General features: G+C 41.4%; 1 protein-coding gene across 3 annotated transcripts in view; it reads left to right on the top strand.

Moving 5' to 3' along the window:
* Positions 1-22,568, top strand: part of LOC109918665 (transcription factor HIVEP3) — a 350,987-nt gene that overhangs the window by 32,979 nt on the left and 295,440 nt on the right. Inside the window, exon 1 of one of the 3 annotated variants that reach the window (XM_048613200.1) lies at positions 14,441-14,542. The exons of the other annotated variants lie outside the window; for them this stretch is intronic. The gene's annotated coding sequence lies outside the window, so the exon portion shown is untranslated. Of the gene's footprint in view, positions 1-14,440; positions 14,543-22,568 lie in introns of those variants that run through there. 3 annotated transcript variants of the gene reach the window in all.

Below are 22,568 nucleotides of genomic sequence, written 5' to 3'. Positions count from 1 at the left end.
GGAGGTGAAGAAATGAGTGCCGACTGTCTGAGTTAATTCCTGTCTGATCATGTTTAAAAGTTTATCTTTTGATGTATATAGACTCCAGCATTACGCAAATCCTCCATCCACAAGCTGCTTCTTAGTAATTATCCTAAGCTGTGGCACTTAGGTTCGTGTGAGGACAGGAGCCTGTAGTTGTAATGTAACCAGTTCCTTCACAACAGACCAGCTTGTAAAGATGGTCTTCCTGAATCCACAACTTGCCTTGAAGCAAGTGGGCTACATTTTTATCACTGATTAGGTACTAGTTTGTATGGAACCCTTGATAGTTGCAGCTTTCATTGGATACCCAAAAACATTCCTTTTGGAGTTTAAAGAAAGGATCCTGACCTATTCCATGTTCTAAAGTTGAACAGCACAGAGGAGATCATTCAGTCCGTCTTGTATTTTTCAGCCTTTGGAAAAAGCAATGCAATTAGTCCAACTGCTCAGTTCTTTTCCAGTAGCCCATGAATTTTTTTTTCAACTATTTACAAAATTCCCTTTGAAAAGTTAAAAATGAATCTACTTCCAATACCATTTCATGCAGTGTATTCCCAGATTATAATAACTTGATGCTTAAAGAATTTACTCTCATGTCATCTCTGTTTTTTCAGCCACTTTTCTAAACTTTGTATCTTCTGGTTACCAATCTCCTGTGAGTGGAAGCAGTTTCACATTTTATACTTTTTGCCAAAACTCCATATAATATGAACAGTTCGAGTAAATCTTCTCCTAATCGTCTCTGTTCTAAGGAGGTAATTCCAGTCTGTTGTCACCCCACTTTGTTGAAGACCTTCTTAATTGGTACCATTCTGGTAAATCTCCTTTAATCTCTCAGCCAGGCCTTCATATATTTATTCCAGGGCTTCTTAAGATCTCAGAGTTGAGATCTCACTCAAGAGTGAGCGTCATGCCCACTTCATACATTCCATGTCTGTTTTATGTTTGCTGGTATTGGAAAAATTTGCGTTATCTGCTTCAAACTCATGCAGAAGTCACACGACACCAGGTTATAGCCCAACAGGTTTATTGGAAATCATAAGCTTTTGGAGCACTGCTCCTTCATCAGGTGACTTCCTTGCACAAGGCAGCAAACGGAAGTGACTTCACCTGATGAAGGAGCAGCGCTCTAAAAGCTTGTGATTTCAAATAAACCTGTTGGACTAAAACCTGGTGTTGTGTGCTTTCTGATTTTGTCCACCCCAGTCTAACACCGGCGCCTCCACATCGAACCTATTCAACTTCTCTTTCCTTGCAGCCTTTACTATTCTTCTTCAATTTCTTTTGTAAAACTGCCTTTTAAATGCCATAAATTACTGTTACAAAGACCATATGCAACGTATTCTAATGAAAGTTTGAATGAAGAAAATGTATCCTGTCGTCCACCAACCCGCACATGCTAATCCAGGATTGATGAGCATTTTGTTAGTGATTCAACAACCGGTTGGAATAATCTTTAGTTATTTGTTCTTGCACCATTCTATAATTTTAAAGTTTTATATCCAATCCCTTTCATTGCTTCTTCTGCAGGCAACAGGCTTCTAGATTTTCAGGAAGGCACTCTTCAAATAATTGCTAAGCTACACTAAAAAGGAAGCTTTATGTTTTTGACCTGAATGTCGATTGACAGGAAGTAACCATGGTGCTGAAAACTTTTGAAGTCAGCTAACCGAGCGAAAACCTTTGATGAAAATGTTACCTGGGTAATGACAATTTAGAGCCAAGTGGTAGATTCTGTGCTTACTTGGTTATTGGCTGTAAACAATCAGTTGAAAGAGATTGCCAGTGAATGCAAGGGAGAACAGTACAGGGTGAAAGGAGAACACTTAGGGTGTAGGTGTGCAGGACAAAATGAGATCCCTTTTCTTAAACTAATGATATCTATCCTGGGGTGGCTCAGTGGCTCATTGGATTGCACTACTGCCTCACAGCACCTGGGATGCAGGTTCGGGTGACTGTCTGTGTGGAGTTTGCACATTCTCCCTGTGTCTACGTGTGTTTCCCCTGGGTGCTCTGGTTTCCTCCCACTGTCCAAAGATGTGCAGGTTAGGTGGATTGGCCATGCTAAATTACCCATAGTGTCCAGGGATATGCAGGCTGGGTGGGTTAGCCATGGGAAAATGCAGGGTTACGGGGATAAGTTGGGGGGAGTGGTGTATCTGTGTGGGATGGTCTAGAGAGGGGCAGTGTGGATTCAATGGGCCAAATGGCCTGCATCCGCACTGTAGGGGTTCTATGATTCTATCTCACCTCAATCCGAATTGTGAGCATAGAAGCTATGTTGGCTTCAGGAGTGCAGTCCTGCTGAGATTGTCACATAAATTCAAGGCTTTATTTCCTTCCTTGCACAAGACAGCAAATGAATTTGAAATCTGTCGAATTGCCTCAATCCTATACGAAAGCTGTGCGATCTTTACCATATAATATTTTTTTCACAGAGACCTTTATTGTTTCATGGGCTATGAAATTTGCTGGCAGAGCTGACATTTACTGCCCTTCCCCAATTACCATTGTAAAAGTATTAATGAGCTACTCCCAAAAAACTGCCATCTGTTGGATGAAGGTCAAGAATTTTGGGGTATTGACCCAGTGAAAATAAAGGAACAATGACATATTTCCAGGTCAGGATCATGTGTGATTGGAAGAGGAATTTAGAGATGAAAGTGTTACTGTCTGCTGATAATCTTGTGTTTTTAGACAATAGAGGTTGTAGGTTAGATGTTGTCAAGGCAGCTTTGCTGAACTGCTGCAGTGCCATCTTGTAAGGGAATGAATTTGTAAGGTGGTAGTTGGGTGCTTATCAACTGGCCATGGGCAGGAAGCATCAGCTTTGCCTTGGATGGTGTTGAACTACTTGACTGTTGTTGGAGCTGCATGCATCCAGGCAAGTGAAGTGTGTTCCATGATACTTTAGATGTGTGGCTTCCAAATGATGACAAAGTTTTTGGGAGTCAGTAGAAAAACCACTTACCCATAGAGTTTTCAGCCTGTATGTTATCAGCATTTTAGTGACTGATCCAGTTAAGTTTCTGGTCAATGGTGACCACCAGGACGTTGATGATGGGAAATTTGGCACCAAGAATACTGTTGTCAAGAGTGATTAGTCTCATCTTCTTCTCCTGAATGTCCAGTGCTTTTGATTCATGCTGTGTAAGGGGAGTTATTTAGGTTCTCTCCAGACATTGCCTGGCACTTGTGTGGTACAGATTTTACTTGCAGAATATTGTTCAGATCTTGCTGTGTACAATCATTTACTGTTTCGTATCTGAGCAGTTACAAATAGAACTGAACTCTGTGCAACAGAATCACTATGCCACTTGTGTCTGCACTGGCTCTCTGAGCAGTTTAACTTATTACCAATCTAATGCCTTTTCCCTATAACCCTGCATATAATTTCCATTTAAATAAACATCTAATGCCCTCTTGAATGCCTCAACTGAATCTGCCTCCGCCACTTTAACAGGCAGCATGTTTTAGGCCTAACGATCATCTCTGGGAAAAAGTTTGTTCTCACCTCACATCTGCTTCTTTTGCAAAATACTTCAAAACTGTACCCTCTGATTCTTGATCCTGTTATGAGCAGGAAGAGTTCCTCTCTATCTATTCTGTACAGACCCTCTGTGATTTTGAAAACTTCTATCAAATGTCCTGTCCAAGGAAAACAGTCCCAACTTCCCCAATCTATCCTCGTAACCAAGGTGTTTCATTTGTGGAACTATTCTCGTAAACATCTTCTGCAGTATTTCCAAAGTACTCACATTGTAACAGAACATTTTGAGATTTTCCATTATGTTAGCAGCCAATTTTTTGTCATACCCTTCATTACTTCTCATGTTTACTTTCTCACCTCCAATCTGAAATCTTTGCATTTAGCCTGGTTCTTAATTTTATTTACTACCTGACACATATCATTAGCATACATTTTTGTTTTTAAATTGCTTTTTCATTATACCTTTCTGATAAACTCCCTTGATTTCTTCCTTCGTGCTACATCGTAGTCTGTAATTACTGTAGGGGACTGTACAAAACTCCCATAAGTGATTTGTCTTTATCATTTTCCTCTCTACCAAAACTGCTTCCCCAGTTTGGTTTTCAAAACTTAGATCATCCCTCTTTCTATTATACTTATACCATGATTAATTAACAGAGCAACCCTTCCACCAAGCTGCCTGTCCTTCCTAAGTGTCGTGTACTGTTAAATATTTAGATCCCAATCTACATCATCCTGTAGCCATGACCCTGAAATGGCTATCACATCGTACTTACTAATTTCCAGTTGCATTGTCAGTTCATTTGTTTTGTTTTTGAGTGCTCCCTTAATACATGCATTCAGATACAGAGCCTTTAGTTTTATGTTTTAATTATTTTTATCATCTCTGGTCTTATCTGATGATTCACTCTTGATTTTTTTTTTCCCTCTATCCCTTTCCTGTCATGATCTGTTTATCATTTCCCATGTTAAAAACTTTCTGTCTTGCCTTATGTATACATGTTGACTACATCTTCCTAAAGTAGGTCCTTGCATTCCCCCACCCCCCACAACTATTTCATTTATAATTTTCCTCACCTCACTAGAACCTAACACCAGTTCCAGTATGACTCAGGTAGAGTGCTTCCTATTGGTACAGATCCCACTTTTCCCATTACTGGTGCCAGTACCCATTTCTCATCCAGACAAGAACCTCAAACCTGTTAGAGTTGCTGATGCTCCTGCACTCCTGTCCTCTGTAGCCGCTTAACTGCCTTACCTGCAGGCACACTCCTCCAAACCAGTATCCTGTAGGCCATTCAGCCCATCAAGTCTGTTTTACCATTCAGTGCGATCATGGCTGAACTGATAATCCTGAACTCCACTTTCCTGCCTTTTCCCCATCATCCTTGATTCCCTTACTGAATGAAAATCTATGTACCTCAGCCTTGACATTGAATGATCCAGCCTCAACAACTCTCTGTGGTAAAGAATTCCACAGATTTGCTGTCCTCTGAAAAATGAAGATCCTCCTCACCCCTGTCTTAAATATTCAACCCGTTATCCTGAGCTGATGTCTTCTGGTCTTAGACACTTCAACAAAGAGAAACAATCTTTTTAAGATTCCTCTATCCTCTATCCCTGATCACTGATGAAATCAGAAAATCCTACCTTAAGGGTTGTGACTAGCTCCTGGCACAAAATATCCAGGTAGCTTACCCTTCTCTGATGTGTCAGCAACTTGGCTTCTAGCTCATAAAGCTTTTCAAGTAGCAAACACTTAGGACATTTGGACCACACTGATGTCCAGGAGTTCCATTGCAACAATGAAAACTCACCTGTTTTTCCATCCTTTAATGTGTTTATTAGCTTTACAACCAGTTGATATGCTATTTTAAACCTTGTGGATAGAATCAATGCTAACCATTTACCAGATACTCACCAAGTGGATAGTGTCTTTCCTTCCTATGAGGTCAAAAAGTTAGCAGAAACAAAGGAAGACTTCCTTCCTTTCTTCTTTATGTCCCTTACTCATCCAACGCCCAGCACTCTGTTCAAAGTCTCAATCAGTGCTAAATCACGCCAAGATGCCTGCATTAGTATGCTCAGAGTTAGCTTAGCACCAGGTACTGGAAAAACAGTTTAAGTTAGTTTTCTTAATTAACTAACTTCAATTGCTCTCCAGTGGAGAGCTTGCACATTCCTGCTTTAACCTGAATAAAATTTAGCAATTAAGCGCTAAATTACAGCTAAATGTAGAATGTGAAATCATACAAAATTAGGTTTTCAGAAAGTGATTAGGATTCCGTTTATCCACCGACTTCCCAGTACTCTGACTAGCAGAGTATTGAATTGTGATGTAGGCTTGAGGGCTGAATGGTTTGTTTCTGTTCCTCTGAGAATGTGTGTCAAATCCCTGCCCTTGTTGTTTGAACCTATGCTTTAGTGCATTGACAGCTGTGTTTCAATGGCAAAGGCTAGAAGTTGGGACCGACGTATTAGGCATTCCTATTGAAGCAGCATTGGTTTGGAAATAACCTGTAATTCCTGAAGTAAAAGATAATGAGTGATTAAAGGCACAAGAAGCTCTTTGGGAGCAGGCTGCTATCTCACGCAATCTATTTGACTCATAAGTAGATGACACGTAAGAACATTTGAGGGGCGGCACAGTGGCTAACATTGCTGCCTCACAGTGACAGGGACCTGGGTTCAATTCCACCACTGGGAGACTGTGTAGCATTTGTATGTTCTCTCTGTGTCTGCATAGGTTTCCCCCAGGTGCTTTGGTTTCCTCCCAAAGTCCAAAGATGTACAGGTAAGTTGGAGTGGTCATGCTAAATTTCCCACACTGTGCAGGCTAGGTGGGTTAGCCATGGGAAATGCAGGGTTACATGGATAGGGTAGGGGGATGGGTCTGGGTGAGACACTCGTCAGAGGATCAATGTAGACTCAGTGAGCTGAATGGCTTGCTTCTACACTGTAGGGATTCTATCATTCATCCCTGACTGAGGTCTAAGCTGATTTTGGCTGCTCAGGTTGAAATGACCACATGTGTAATGAAATTTAAATATTGGGCATTTTGCTAAGATGAGAATTTTAACTTGTGTGAAGTAACAGAACTTAAGTACTTGCGTGTTAGGAAAGATCAGGTGAAGATTGGATGAAGGTGAACGATTTTTCACCAAGTATTTTCTAGTTCAGCATTGATGTTCTCTCAAATGCTAACCATGAAATAGTTACGTCTCCATCAGAAACCACCTTTGCACAACGTGGATCGGCTGACTACTTGCAAACAAAACTTTGTTGGGTTGTCTTGCCTCACTGTAGCCCGCCGCCCTTCGTGAACCTTGAATGTGAATGGAAAATGCAGCCATGGAGAGATGTGGCTGTGGTTACAGTGGGGAAAGGTGAGCTCATTAATATGGAGCCTGGGCAGTGGCTTAGTCCCCACCCAACGATGTAACTTGCCACTTAGCAGCGCAAGCCTAAATGTTGTCCAGGTCTTGCTGCATTTGGACAGAAACTGCTTCAGTTACAAATGGTGTTAAGCATTGTGAAAATATGAGCAAACATCCTTAGTTCTGACCTTATGATGGTGTGAAGAAGCAGGTGATGGTGGTTGGGTCTGGGATACTGCCCTAAGCCCCACAATCCTTGGACATTCCAAAGCACTATCCTGTCCTTCAGATCATAAGACGTTGTTGAAGCAATCCATTCAGCCCATCAAGTCTGTTTTGCCATTCAACGCGATCATGGCTGAACTGATAATCCTGAACTCCATGTTCCTGCCTTTTCCCCATCATCCTTGATTCCCTTACTGAATGAAAACCTATGTATCTCAGCCTTGACATTGAATGATCCAGCCTCAACAGCCTTCTGTGGTAAAGAATTCCACAGATTGGCTGCCCTCTGAAAAAAGAAATTCCTCCTCACCCCTGCCCTAAATATTCAACCCCTTATCCTGAGATAATGTCTTCTGGTCCTAGAGACTCCCACAAAAGAGAAACAATCTTTATAAGATTCTGGAAATGTTCAGCAGGTCAGCCAGTATCTGTAGAGAGAGGAAGAGTTAACATTCAAGTGGGTGCCCATGACCTCCTGAGTATTTTTGTTTTTGCAGGATTTTGCTCACGTATTTTCAGGTCTAAACAGTGCAGTAATGCGATATTTTTAATTGTAAAATACACGATCCAACTTATGCTCAGCAAGCTCCCAGAAATAGCAGACAATCAGGTTTAGTGATGAGGAATGTTTTGCACTCACCTAAGAGGGCAGACAGATCCTCAGTTTAACTTTTTGTCTGAAAGACGACATCGTTGACAGTGCTGCACACCCTCAGCACTTCACTGGCAAGTGTATGCTGAAGTCTTGAGCTGGAATCAACAATAGGACCGTAGAAAAGTTATGGCAAAGAAATAGGCTGTTCAGCCAATCATGTTGTGCCAGCTGAATAAACGAGCTGCCCATTTCTGATCCCACTTGCCAGCAGCTGGTCTGTAGTCTTGTGGGTTAAAGTGCTTCAGTTTCTGATTTGAGAGCCAACTGAATCTCGGGGTGAAAAATGTTGTACATAGAACAAACATTTCAGAGCATTATTTGAAATCAATGTTCTTGCTTAACCTGAGCTGATGTATAGAAGTGTGAGCTGTGTCTTTTGGGAAGTATATTACAGATCATTATGTGAAGTGAGCAGCGCACATCTCTAGAGTCGGCTGATATCCAGCATTGCTGAGAGACATTACGTAATTACTCAACTAGACTTTTTAAACACAGCAGGAATTATGTAGCTAAGTAACAGGCAGTTTGTACTGATTATAAGAGTAATAAAGGCATCTGTTTAGTAACTGGGCATTGTAGGTTCATAAATTACCAGCTGGGTGGGGAGAGGGGGTCATTTTTTGATGCGCAAAACTTTTTGATTGTAGAAATCCTCATTGCAATTCGCTATTGAAGCAACACATGATAGAATGATACAATAGAATGAGACAGTCCGAAGGAGACCATTCAACCCATCAGCCGTGTAAGGGGGAACTGCATTTGAATAATACGAAGATATACAGATTGATGTTTGGTAGTACTGAACCTGAATATTGCTGAGAAAAGCACATTTTTTTGAAGATTTTCATCTTGCACTTATCAAGATAATTTATAAGAATACCACTTCAAGGGCAACATTTATACTTCATGAAAAGAGAGTGCTGATTGGTTAGCAACCGGACATTGTTAGAGCTGTTGTCATGGAGAATGTACCCAGTGATGCTGATTGACAGTTAAGTGCCAATCTCTGTTTAAATTTTCGATCGGGCAGATGGACCCTGATTGGTCGGGGAATTGCCCTGAGAAACGAACCAGAAATGAATGGCTGTTACCTATTTTGTTGACAGTTGAAATAGACAAAGTGTATTTACATGTTCATTCTGTATGCAAGGAACAGGATTCCATATACTGATATATCTAGCTTCAAGTACACTAAAGTGTAATACACTGGAAGTCCAGCTTAACCGTCTCGCAGGCTTAAATTGGTTGTCAGCAGATTATTCACACCCTCAGGATTATCCTGCCAGTCTTGTCCATTTGCAGAATCATATATTAACGTTGGACGCTGTGTTGCAAGTGTAAGCTGGCTGGGAACTGTCAGTACCTAACTTGTCATGAACCATCGAAGCGCTATGTAGTTTGCTACAATGCGTAAGTCTTTACTGATGGGGACATACAACCCACATACTTGGCACCACATCAGCACTGAAATTCTACACCACATTACTCATTTGTGCAATAGGCAGAATGTCTTTTTGGCTTGGTGGCAGCATCCCGTTTGTGATGAATGCCACTGGTGTTGCTACGTGCATAGTAACAGCTAGCTTCACCTGCTACTCTCAAACATTAGAGATACCTTCCACTGCCAGGGTAATCCAAAGTAGACTGGGCACATTTCAGTTTCATGAGTGACTGTCTTAGGGCCTTTCATGTGTTTATGCAAAATACAGCAAGGAATAATCTCTACCACTTCTTTACTGTCTACGGCAGATCTACCTTCACGGGTCAGTATCACGTTGGAACCCTGTGTCCAAACATTCCAGTAATAAACCAGAGAATCTGTTCTTGTGAAATTGATTTAAGAATTAAAAATTGGACAGGACACTGGGGAAAATTCCTACTTCAAGATAGTACCTTGAGATCTACAATATCCATTTGAGTAGGCAAATGAAGTTTAGCATTGCATCCAGAAGATAGCGCAATACTCCCTCGCCCTTGCATTGGAATGTCAATCATGATTGTTGTGCTTATCTCTTGGAGAGTGACTTGAACCTGAGACCTTGCAATTCACAGACGAGTGGGCTACCACTAAACCATGGCTGATATATCTGCCACTATGCTACAAGAGCATTCCTTTAATGTTACAAAGTATTATAGTTGCTAAGTAAATTCCAAACAAGGTAAGAGGTTACATGCTCTCAAGAATATAAATCAGAGTTCTGGGTAACTGATTATCAGGCAGTTTATCTCAATGCTCGCTATTTACAGATCATCTGATGCAGTTGCTTGCAATACAGCAGTGACAGCACTTCAGAAATATTTAATTGACTGAGGTTATGACAGATCCTATATGTATCCCAGTTATTAACTTCTTAAATGTAAACAGTAAGAATGTACAGAGGGTATATTCCAAATGTTTACAAGTAATCCATGCTAAATAATAATGGGTGGAACTAATTTACCATCTTTCAAGTCAAATCAGTGCAAGAAATATTTTTGGTGGGAAAATTGTGTGGAATTAATTTCTGCCTGCCTCTCACAACTGTTGCTTTACCCTCAAAGCTCTATCTTGATTTTGAAAAAAAGGGTCCTGAATGTCCATTCAGCTATCTCAATTCTAAGGAAGAAAATTTTCAAGCCACCTTGCTCTGTTTTGTAGTACCTGTTCGATGCTGCCATTTTGATGAAGAGCTGGGAGTATCCTAATGTCTAACCTCTGGAGAGCACTCTTGTTGTTATGAGTGTGATACTGTTCCAGAGCCTGCTCCAGTGCAATTGGCAATTAGCGTGGCTCCAATTCTGACCTCTTGTGCATCCCTCTTTCTTTTGCTGCACCGTTGTTAGTCAGGCCTTCAGCTGCCTGGGCCCTAAACATTAGAATACTCTCCCTAAATCTGTCAGCCTTTCAAGGTGTCTCTCTTCCTTTAACCTGGTCCTTAAAACCTGCTTGCTTGGCCAAGCTATTGGTCACCTGGACGAATACCGGATGTGTGGGCCTGGTGTCAAATTTATGTCTGATAATGCTCCAGTGAATGTATCTTGGGACCATTTAGGCTCTGTTAAAGATGACTGTAGATTGATGTTAAACAGTTTTGAGGAATCTTTCTGCTTGGAATTTGATAAGCTGCTGAAACTCTGGATCTTTATAGCCAGCGGTCTAAAGGTGTGGATTTGGTACAAATTCATGTCTCAGTATTTACCCCAGTTGAAGTGTGCCCAGTGTAGTCTCTAATTTAAATACTCTAAATTTTTTGTTGCAGAATTCAACAATGTTATTCCATGACTTGAAATCTGATAATACTTCGACTTGTATCGATTTTTTTTTTCTCTGTTATTTTTCCAGAGGAATATTTTGGGCAGCGAGTTCTTTATTTAAAGTATCAAGCAACAAAAATGCAACCGGCCACCCATCAGCAGAATTATAAATGGTTTTCCATTGATGCCTGCTGCACCCTGCTCTGTCTTCATTAACCCTTTCATGATCGGAAGGGTGGCCCTTAAATGCAGAGCAGACAGCCCTTACCATCTGAATAAAAATGCAAAAAGCTGAGCAAACATTATAGGCCCATCAGAGAAAAGACGTTTTTTTAAAAAAACTTCACATTGTTAGCTCATGGGATATGAGTGTTGCTAGCAAGGCCAACATTTATTGCCTGTCCCTAATTGCTCTTGAGAAGGTGTTGGTGATATATATGCCATTTCTTTCTTGATTTGTTGCAACTTGTCATCTTTAACTGCTCTTCACTGACTCACTGTGCATATCCAGTATGTGTCATGTTTATTTTAAATTGCTAGCATTTGATCACTATTCTCTGTTTGGGTATACTTCTTAGGTAGCCCTTCAACAGTGAAGGTGACTTCCTCCCACTCTTGGACATTCTCATTGAATCCAAGCTTGGTGTTTCTTCCACGAGAAATCCAAAGTTTTCTCACAAATGATGTTTATGATGGATTTAAGGGAAGACCAGGCGCTCTGGATGTTCTGTTTATTGTGGGTCATCAGGGTAACTGAGCAAGGATGATTAAGGGAATCTTTCTTCACAGAGACCTCAAGTCCATTTATAGGGAATTTCCTGTGGCAATGCCTCTGCTGCTGGTGCTGTTTTTTGGGCCAGGCAGGTGGAGATATTAGACCGGACTGGACAGTGCAGCCGTTGTCAGCTCCTGTCATGGTGCTGGTGATGCAAACACCCTCTCAGTCCCTCACTCGGACAATGATGCAGTCAGGCAGGTGCCAGTGTCTGGAGTGAGGAGTTGCTACAAGGTCTTGTATTTGTCTTTCTGGTCAAATAGTGTGTCCAATGTGACCAGGCCATACACTCATCAAGAGAAGGACTCCTTTGGTGCCTGCCTTTCCAATGACTTCCTTGCCAATCACACCCTGTCACAGGTTTGTATTCCTCCCAACTCTGGTATTGAAATCACCAAGGACAGTCACCTTCCTCTGGAAGATGGGACCATCTGATCAAGAGTGCAGTAAAATTCCTCTTTGGCTTCATAGGTTGCTTCTAGGTTGGGGTGTTCACATTGATGCCTGCTTCTGGGTTAGGGTGAGCTGAAGGGTAATTTATCCTCCGGGGTGAGAGGCTCGCTTAACCATTCAACCATATTGTTGCTTTTCTGATAAAACCAAATAGCTAAGGGTACCAGAAGACAATCTATCCATGATGTTGTGCTTTGAGCTGACCTTCTCCTGTCTGCCAGGTCTTACTCAGGGCAATGACGTCGCAGTCATAGGATCAGGGTTCCTAGGCTATGATACCAGTGTGATGTTTAGGTCTGTTGCTGCTGCAGTTGTCTGTGAGGATCCTGGTCAGGTCATAAACTGCATTTTGAAGGGTTCGGAAGATGCCTGTGCATGGGTTCTTTCAACATGGGGGTTATCATTGTATACCGACTACCACACAGGAATAGCAGAGGCATTGGACACTCACACACTCACATTCACTCACACACTCACACACTCACACACACATCAGCAGCAAAGTAAAGGTGGTACTCTCTATCAACAACCCAGTAAGATCATCCAAGACTTCAGTAGCTTTGGATACGTTGACGCTGTAGCTGCTGGTTTAAAAACAAGAAGGTGTAAATTAGTGTCAAGAATACAGAGCTGCATTTCCAAGTATTAAAATGTATTTTATACGAGATAAGGTAAGGGTGCACATGCTAAAGAATTGAGCATGTGTGATCATGTCAATTACTTCCAAACATTGGGCAGTGCTAAAACTCCCCGAGCTCAGAGTAAGGGACGATCTGATTAAGATGATTAAAAGTTGGATAAAATTAAAGGATGCTTAATAGGATAAATAAAGAGAAATTAACTCTGATAGTCATGGGGAGGTGAGTTCCAAACTGGGGGTGGCACAATCTTACAATTAGAGCTAGTCCAATGATCATCACTGGCTTTTTGGCAATAGGTGTGTGTGTGTGTGTGTGTGTAGCTGACAGCCAATGTCAGTTTTTTCATTCACTTATGAGGTGTGAGTATCACTGGTCGTTGAGGCCAGCGTCGTGACTCATGAGATTGTGCATCGGAAATCAAGCCTCACCATCGTTGGAGTCATCACAAAATTTAAAGATTTTTAAAGGAAGTGTAAAATTCCCCAAATTATCCGATTTTCAGGCGCAGGTTGATAGAAAGCATGGACCATGTTTCTGTACTTTAACAAGAAATCACTGTTAAACTCTGGAAATTAAAACTCTAAACCTCTTTTAAACTCCCCCTTACACACATATAGGAAAACAAATATAAATGGGGGGAAAGAACATGTGGGCCGATGGAGAGAGAAAACAGGGGAAAAAGGAAAATGTTCCATAGTCTTTGTTCCCATGATGTGTCAAGTTGGTTCTGGCTAATTTGGCTGATCTCCTTGGCTTTGCCTTTTTCTGAACACTTCCACTGGTTTGTAAAAGGCACTGGGTGACTATTTGACTTTATGAAAGTTCTCTCACTTATCCAATTCAATGTTGCAACTTCCAGCATCTGCTGTAGGAAAGATAAGCTGGTTTTCCTCTGGTTTAAAGTGGTTTACTGCAGAGAACTGTGTGTGTGTGTTTTTGTGTGTGTGTGTGTGTGTGTGTGTGAGATGGAGAGGGGGAGAGAGAGAGAGAAGGGTTTTGGCTGCTGCAGATCTGCTGGTTTCTCTTCTGGTCTGACCAAACTTCTTTCTGTCTTATTCTTAGCCTAAGCACTTCAGCTACCTGACGGCCAATCATCTTGTTGTTGGTAGGCAGAGGACCTTTCTGATTAATAATTGGTCCCAATTCCACAAACCTGTCAGCTTAAATTGTAACAATCCCTCAGCTCCAGTTTTTTTGCACTTTACTGGAATCCACAGCTACACAGAGTTCGCAATGGGATTGACATTCCTTACTTTCAAAACATGCAACCGTCCTTGTTAATCCCTGAGTTTCACAACAGCTCGTTCTCATTTCAGTTTATTTAATAAGCACAAAAATGAAAAGACACAGCGTTTGCAGCAGCATTTATGACATGTTTCTAATTGCTCTATAGAGCTGCTACAAAGGCAGTTCCCGGTTTTTGAAGCAGCAACAATAAAGGAGTGGAGACACTAGACTGTATACATCGTGGACTGCTATGATGCATTGTTTGTCACCAGAGGTCGCAAACAAACACGTCACCCGCCTGATGCTTCGATCCATGTGCAGGTCATTCCTCGCATGTCTGTGTTACAGCATACTGATTTGGTAAATGTTTATTTACTCAAGAGCAGGGGAAATCTGGAATTCAGTCCAACAGCTGCTAAGGCTGAAGATCTGAAGACTAAGGTTGGTAGCTTTTCTTTGTTAGGTCAGGTCACTAAGGAAGGTAGATGTGGGTAAGATACAGGTCAGCCGTGATCTTATTTAATCGATTTAAGGAGGCTGAAAGCTGACTCTTATCGTTCCTATGCTTCTTATGTAGTCAGGGTAATTAACAGCTGGAGGGGGCAGATCCTGTAGATTTTCTGCTTGCTGCTCGAAAGGGATCTTCTGCAAAACTGTAGTAATATTCCTCTCCATTCAAAAAAACATTGTGAAATAGCAAGACATTGATACACCCCTTTGCAAAGGAGGGGCAATGGAGCTGATGTTTGATCTTTATGTTCACTGCCTCAATGCAGCAGTTTCTATTGTTATCACAGGTCAGTGTGCCCCAACAAAGAGAACTGCCTGCACTTAGTTCTGCAGAATCCAATTGGCTAATTCTTAAAACAAGCAGAGTGAAGTTCGAGCACTGTAGCAAGGGAAGGAACAGATTTGTCTTTATTTTTAGCTCTGCAGCCTCACATTCACAAGTTTTAGAGAGTCCCACTCTGCAGTTTCTCCACATGTGCACCATTTCCTCGGCAGATATTGTACATCTCCTCACCCAGTTCTCGAGCCCTGTAAGTAACATAGCCACTGATCTTCAGCAGGTTTATCAAAGCTTGGAAGTGACCATGCAGATGCTTTACGGTTGGCAGGTTGAATGAGCTGACCCACAGTGACGATGACTGTCGGAAGGACCTTCAACCATTCACGTCAATACCCAGTATTGTCACAAAGAAATATGTTTCCAATTATGCCAGGATTGCCCTGCCTTTGACTTGATAGAGAGTATCACCACACCATTTAAACTTGTAGCTGCCATTGATGAACAAATTTTTATTGTTGCTCAGGTCACAGTATGATTATGGATAGTCTCTCCAATTAGCTCAACACACAGATCCTTGATTTTTATTGCAGTCTTTAAAACAGGACATGGAGCAGCCATCCCCTCAGCACCAACTCACAGCCATGCCTAAATGTTCCTGATATAATTCACAGTTACAGCCTTGCTGAATTATACATTTTTGTATATCACAGAAAGAGGCCATTCAACCTGTTGTGCCTGTGCCAGCTCTTTGAAATGAGATTTTATCCATTTGAAAGCATGGATCCATTCTCCATGTATCAGTTGGATATAATCCTTCAAACATTCAGCTTTTGGTTCTGGTTGGAAGTTTAAGCATCTCCTCCACCTTTTTCATCTTGGGAATTGAGATAGGAACATGGGGATGTCTTATCAAACAGGACTATTCAAATCCAGCCAATTGCTGCCCCATCAGTCTGTTTTCAAGCATCAGCATTAGAAGTGTTATCAACAGTGCTATTAGGTAGAACTCTTCAACAACGACCTGCATCCAGGAGCCCTACCAATATTAATGTCAATGAGAATCAGGGGAAAATACTTCTCTGATTAGAATCATATCTAGCAGAAAGGATCATAGTGGTGTTGTTGGAGGCCAATCATCTCAATCTCCAGGACATGACTGCAGGAGTGTCTCAGTGTAGTGTCCTAACCCAGTCATATTTGGGTACTTCATCAATGATCTAGCCTCTATCACAAAAATCAGAAGAGGGAACACTCATTGAAAGCTCATTGTTCAGTATCATTCACAACTCGTTAGATATTGAGCAGTATCATGTAAGGAGTATTATGCTTGCAAAGTTGTCCATGTCCTGGGCTGTTGGGTAGCAAGTAGCATTTGATCCACTCAAATGCCAGGAAACAACAGTTCTCAACAAGAAAATACCTGACCATCTCATGATATATAGTGCCATTGTCATCACTGAACTTGTCCACTGTCAACATCCTCGGGGTTATCATTGACTAGAAACTTAGCTGGATCAGCGATGTAAATATTGTGGCTACAACTGCAAATCAGAGGCAAGGAATTCTGTGGTGAATAACTCACTACCTGCCTCTCAAAGACTGCCCATCATCCACAAGGCACAAGTCTGGTGTGTGATAGAACACTCCCCAGTTGCCTGGATGACTGCAAGAAGTTCAACACAATCCAAGACAAAGCAGTCTGCTTGATTGACACCCAATTCACCATCTCAAATTTTAAGTTTATTTGCCATCGGTAACCAAAGCTCCTCCAGCTACAGCTTCCATATTTACCACCTAGAAAGGCAAGCAGAGCAGATGCACTGGAATATGTACACCTGCAGGTTCTTTTCCAACTCATACACCATCCTGTCTTGGAATTGTATCACTCTTCCTTCATTATCACTGGGTTACAATCTTGGTGCTCCCTTCCTAACAGGACTGTATACCCCCACCCAGTTGAGAGTAACAGTTCAAGAAGACAGCTCAAAACTACCTATTCAAAGCCATTTAAGGATATCCAGTAAATGCTAATCTTGCAATCAATGCTCATTTCTTCTAAATGAAGAAAAACGTTTTTTTCTCCATTCTGCTCAGTCCAAGGATTGGAGCAATTTCCCAAGGGAAGGAATGAGAAACAAATTGGAATTGGTTAAGAGTTCTGAGCTACACCTCCTAGTACTTGCCCTCCACCTACTCCTTTTTCAACACTGCCATTTGCCACTCATGTCCAATGAAGGAGATAGAACCTGATGACTGTTGGAGCTGTAATTCAACACATCTGATTTTCAGCATTCCCAAGATATCAGGAACCAAAGAATCTGATTCCTTGAAGAATAAATGCAGCATTTCCCAGTACACGTGAAGCAAGTGATGAGTAGTTGACCGTGTCGGCATTGCTTCTAATGTCCAAATAAATCCAGCAGACTATCATTCCTAGCTGGTTTGTGAATTCTGGCTGTTAGTGGCTGCCAATCCACAAGATTAATCTCATTAGTGATCAATGTGCTCCTCTGATGGTAGCATGTATGAGGTCTAGGAGGGTTGAGAAGGATTGATCCAGTGATAATGCACCAATATGGATTATTCTGAACCAAGGATCTTTTGGTCGGGTTACTTACATTAAGAGGTGAAACCTTGTGTGTAATTGAAAGGCAATGGTACCAGCTTCAATCATTGAGACAGGAGGAAAACTTTGAGAAAATTATGTTTCAAGCCCTCAGGTTTCCACCTACGCATGTTAAATGGCAGAAGATCATTTGTAGGGCTATAGCCACCAAATCCTGCCCAATATCTTTTTCCTTTTCTAACTGTCACTCTCTCACACACAAACTCACACACACACTTTTCTATCTCTCACACGTATTCACAAAGGCATGTTTGCATGCTGAGACTTGGACATTCACTTGCATTTGCGCAGGCACCCAACACCTCTGACACATTCAGTACTCATATTTGTCTTTCCAGTGAAAATCGATGGATAGCAGTGATGGACCTGGGCTCTGCTCGGTTGGCTTTCTCCCACCTTAGCTCAAGTGCACAATACCAGATCATCAAAATGTGGTCAAATGACTTTACTCCAAATTACATAAACTACCCAGACTGGTTACAGTCCTAAACACAAGCAAGCAAATGCTCCCCACTCATAAATAATCCAATCAGTGCTTTAAAATCCTAAACTTTGTCCCCAGTGTCTGATCAGCACCTTATTAAGACCTCTGTTGGATTTACTGAAGGCATTAAATTGCTCTCAAACGTGTGGATAGTCGCTACTCTGAGGAGGTTATATTCCACTCTTGACCTGACACCTGAAAGTAAATCCATGGCCAGTTTCTCAGATGCCATTCAGTACTGCTGAACCTGTTGATTTTTGTGGGCGATACTGCACTTACGTTCAAGTCATATCAAAATGTGGTGTGCATTCTGATTCTTTCCGATTATCTCTGAGTCAGCAAGCGTGAGAGGAAGTAAGAGAACCTACTTTGCTGAGTGGAGGAAATTTAAGTTTCTTACTCAGAGCTCCACAGCCGGTAAACTTACCCAGACATCTATTTTTATATTTTCCCTCAACATTCACCTTTTCATTGATTACTTCCTGATGCTTTGGTGCTACTGGTGCCTCTGCTGCTGCCCTCCAGAGCGCTGAGCTAAGTGGGTTGATTTATGAAAAAATTGAGCATGTCTGCATTGATATGGAAATTAAGGAAAGAAAGAAGTTGCATTTTTAAAGTGCCCTTATGTTCTCAAGATGTCCCAAAGCCCTTTGCAGCCAGTGTAATACTTTAGAGGTATGATCAATGGGTGACACTCTCAATCTGGTGCTTAGTAAGTTTCACAATGTCAGAGTCTTTTGATGAGACATTAACTCAATGTTTCCACTGAAGTGGACCTAAAACATCCCATGGCACAATCTTGAGGAAAAGCAAAGGATTCTCTCCAGTGTCCTGGCCAATATTTATCTCTCAATCTGATTTAAGCATACTGTTAATATTTAAAGGTAGGTTAGGGAACTTGTGTACAATTTGGCAGCTGCAATACAACAGTACCTACATTTTAAAAGTAGTTCATTGGCTGTCAAGTGACCATAGGATATCCTGAGGTTGTGAAAGTCACTATAAAGATGTAAGCTGTCTCTTCAATTTGCAGTGAACATGCATTAAATAGCTTGCTTGATTTTAACCATTGAGTGGTGAGCGGTGATCATGCTCAAGTTTGTCATTGATTATGGTAAACTATTATTATGCTTGTTATGTTTGGGCCTGTGGGTTTTGGTATTTTTAACTTGACATTTCATCATGTAAGCATTGTGTCAGAATAAAATATCGCTGCTTTTCCTGTCACATCTGGAGAAGAACCACGACTCTGTGACCCGAAAATGCAGGTCTTCAAAATACCAAAGAAAATTAATTCAGAATTCTTATAATTTTTTTTAATGCTATTCAATACAAATCAGATGTTAGGCCTGAAGACATCCCTTTTTTTTAAGAAAGAAAATTAAACATTTCAATCTGTTTTTCACTGAGCTGATTCAGAGATTAATAAGAAACTTTGAAGCCATAACTTTGTTCAACAAACAATTGTTGAGCTTTTAATGCACTACTGCCAAAAGCCAAACATTGCAAATGCTGGAAATCCGAAACAAAAACAGAAATTGCTGGAAATTCTATGTTTTGCTGCCCACAAATGTTGCCTGACTTGGTGAGTGCTTGCAGCATTGTCACTTGCTGACTTCAGGCACTTATCAGTTAGTAGAATTTGATTTTGTATGTGTAAAGGGAAAGGGCAAGTTTAACACAAATTCAATCTGAGTTGATATATTGGAGTAAGTGCTGCATTGTCAGAGGTACTGTCCCCTCAGTGAAATGTTAAGCACATGTGCCTGCTTGAGGTGGTTATAAAACATCCTGTGGAACTATTCAAACAACAGTGATGATAAACTCCTTTCCAACATCATCCCAAAGAGATTAGCGAATTGTTGATTTGATTGCTGTTTGTGGGATCTTGCTGTGTGCAAGTTGGCTGTTTTGTTTCTTATTTTACAGTGGGCGCTACATTTCAAAAGTACTATCAGCTTTGAGATGCCTCAAGATGTCATGAGAGGCACTGTAAAACTGCATTCTTTTTCATATATGCTGTTAGAGTCTTTTCCTTTGGCTTTGTTCCCCCTGTTCTTCAGACAACCTTCTTTTTGTTGTGTTGATCTGTTCTCCCACATTGGCCAGGACTGTCATGTAACCAGACACTTGGAGATACTCAGCGTTGAGGGTAACGTGAGCCCTGACATTCTGTTTTCCCTTTCCTGCAGGAAGTACTTGCCCTTTATCAGCAGTTCACAACTGATAGAAGCAATTTAGTTCTGTCCCCCTTCTTCACAAGCCAAAGTCTGACCACTGTGTGGCTTGATGTATGGTGGGTGTTGTAAGTCTTACAGTGTCCACATGTGTACACTTACCAGGAAATCCAATTGTATTTTTCTTTCAAACTCACTTCTATTTCAGGGACGTGGAACTGAGAAATTGCTGGAAAGTTTATGTTTCGCTCTCCATAAATGTTGCCTGACCTGGTGATTCTTTGCAACGTTGTCACTTATTAACCTCAGGCACTTGTTGGTTAGCAGAACTTGATTTTGTATCTCTAAAGGGAACGGGCAAGTTTAACACAACTCCAATCTGAGTTGACATATCCGAGTAGTATCTGAAATGTGGCGAGCTGCTTATATTTAAGGATCAGCTTGAAGGGAAATTGGTTCTCAAGTTGGAATCCCAGTTTAAAGCGTCTGACTTTGCCGAAATGCCTGGAAGTCTTTGTGAGAGGTGGGCAGCAGGATTCGAAGCAACACAGCAAAATGCCATTGGAATTTAAGTTTGTTACTTCAAGCTCTTAATTTCTTTGGCTAAATATTATGGTTTTGAGAACTGATGAAACTTACAGCACTTACACAGGCCATTCTTCCCAACTTGTCAATGCTGGTGTTTATTCTGCACAAGAGCTTCTGCACTGTCCTGCTCATCGCATCCCATTGCCACAACCTATTACTCCTTTCTGTGTTTATCCCGCTAACCTTTAAGATCATTGCTATTTGCTTCAACTACTCCTTCAGGCAGTGAGTTCCAGATTCTAACCACTCTCTGGGATTGGAAACTTCTGCTGAATTCTGTTGGATTTGTGAATTGCTTTTGTAAATGTATGTGACCTAGTTTTGGTAACACCTCCCTAAAGAAAACATCTTCTCTATGTTTACCCAATCAAACCCTTTAATAATGTATCTGTTTTTCTAATCAATCTTCAGAGATGTTATTACACACCTCTGGAGCAAGTGGGACTTGAACCAGGGACAGGGATACTGCCATTGTGCATTAAAGCGTTAAAGGCCACCTTTAACTTGGTGCTCCTTTCTTCAGTACTTTAGTCATGTGCAGCTTGTTTTCAGCTATTTCGTTACAGTCTTCTGGTTAGGCTTCAGCTTTGAATACAGAGAAGTGAAGTTTGTAAAGTGATTTAAATTTTGATTCTGAACTGGTTTGGCTTAAGGTTGAATCTCCTCAACTGAGTAGTGCTATGTCTAGAAAAGGAACAGAAGTTGCTAGAGAAACTCTGCAGGTCTGGCAGCATGTGTGGGGAGAAAACGGAGTTAATGTTTTTAGTCCAGTGACCCTTTATCAGAACACATGGATAGACTTCCTTCTGAGAAGATGTTTGGGTGGACTGACCAGACAGAGCAAGCTCTTCCTCGTTGCTATTTTACAATATTGAAGATCTCTATTTGGCCACTCCTCAATCTTCCCAGTCCCATTGAAAAAGATCCCCAAACTTCAAGGGCTTTGTGATATCTATAACCATGGGCAGAATCTTCCCAGACACTGAACACTGCTTTGTTGGGAAATTTAAGAGAATAATCTGAAAGTTGAGTGAGGCCTTTCTCAATGTCAAGTCTGACAACTTTAATTTTCCAACCAAATCTACAATTTTGAGACAAGGTTCTTGCTAATGAATGGCGAGAAACCTGTTAACGGGGATCAATCACCCTCTTTATTGCACAATCTTGCTTCATTAATACATAGGTTTGCATTCTCCCAGCTGTCGGATACAAACTAGATGCCGAGAATTCCCAACATGAGTGTCTGGGTGGCTACCTGGTGACTCCAGCTCCCCAGGACCTCCATCTTGAACACAGGACACCAATGTCTCAGGCAGGGCATGATCCATGGGCAGCAGGCTCATGTACCCAACATCCATGGATCCTGGTATTTGATATGTCCCAAACCCACTGCTCCATCATGGCATATCTCTTATCCACTTACAATACAATTCCACACTTTGAGCTGCAGTATGGAGGACACCAGCATACTTCGTTCCAATGCTGTTGAGAGTGGGGGCCAGCACTTAGCACATGGACTGGACCAGTGAACATCTCATTGTTCTCTTGATGCACACTCACTTTGCACCTGCCTGCATGTTCACAGGCATCTCTGCCTTGTCTTGTATTTCTACAATTACCCCCATTAGCCAGAGCCAAAGGATCACAGTGTTTCTGTTTTAACTTGCTGCTCAGCGCAGGCAGGCAGCTTGTCATGGTTATCAGCAGTCATCAGTCAAAGGCTTGCTGTTTAGAGCTGTCCTATCTTAATGTCAGCTACGGCATGTACAGCAGGCAATATGGCAAACACACAAAGCATTAAC

The sequence above is a fragment of the Rhincodon typus genome, chromosome 27 (genome assembly GCF_021869965.1).
Source record: "Rhincodon typus isolate 14 chromosome 27, sRhiTyp1.1, whole genome shotgun sequence".
In the NCBI taxonomy this organism is placed as follows: Eukaryota; Metazoa; Chordata; class Chondrichthyes; order Orectolobiformes; family Rhincodontidae; genus Rhincodon; species Rhincodon typus.
This window is presented reverse-complemented; position numbering and strand designations above follow the sequence as displayed.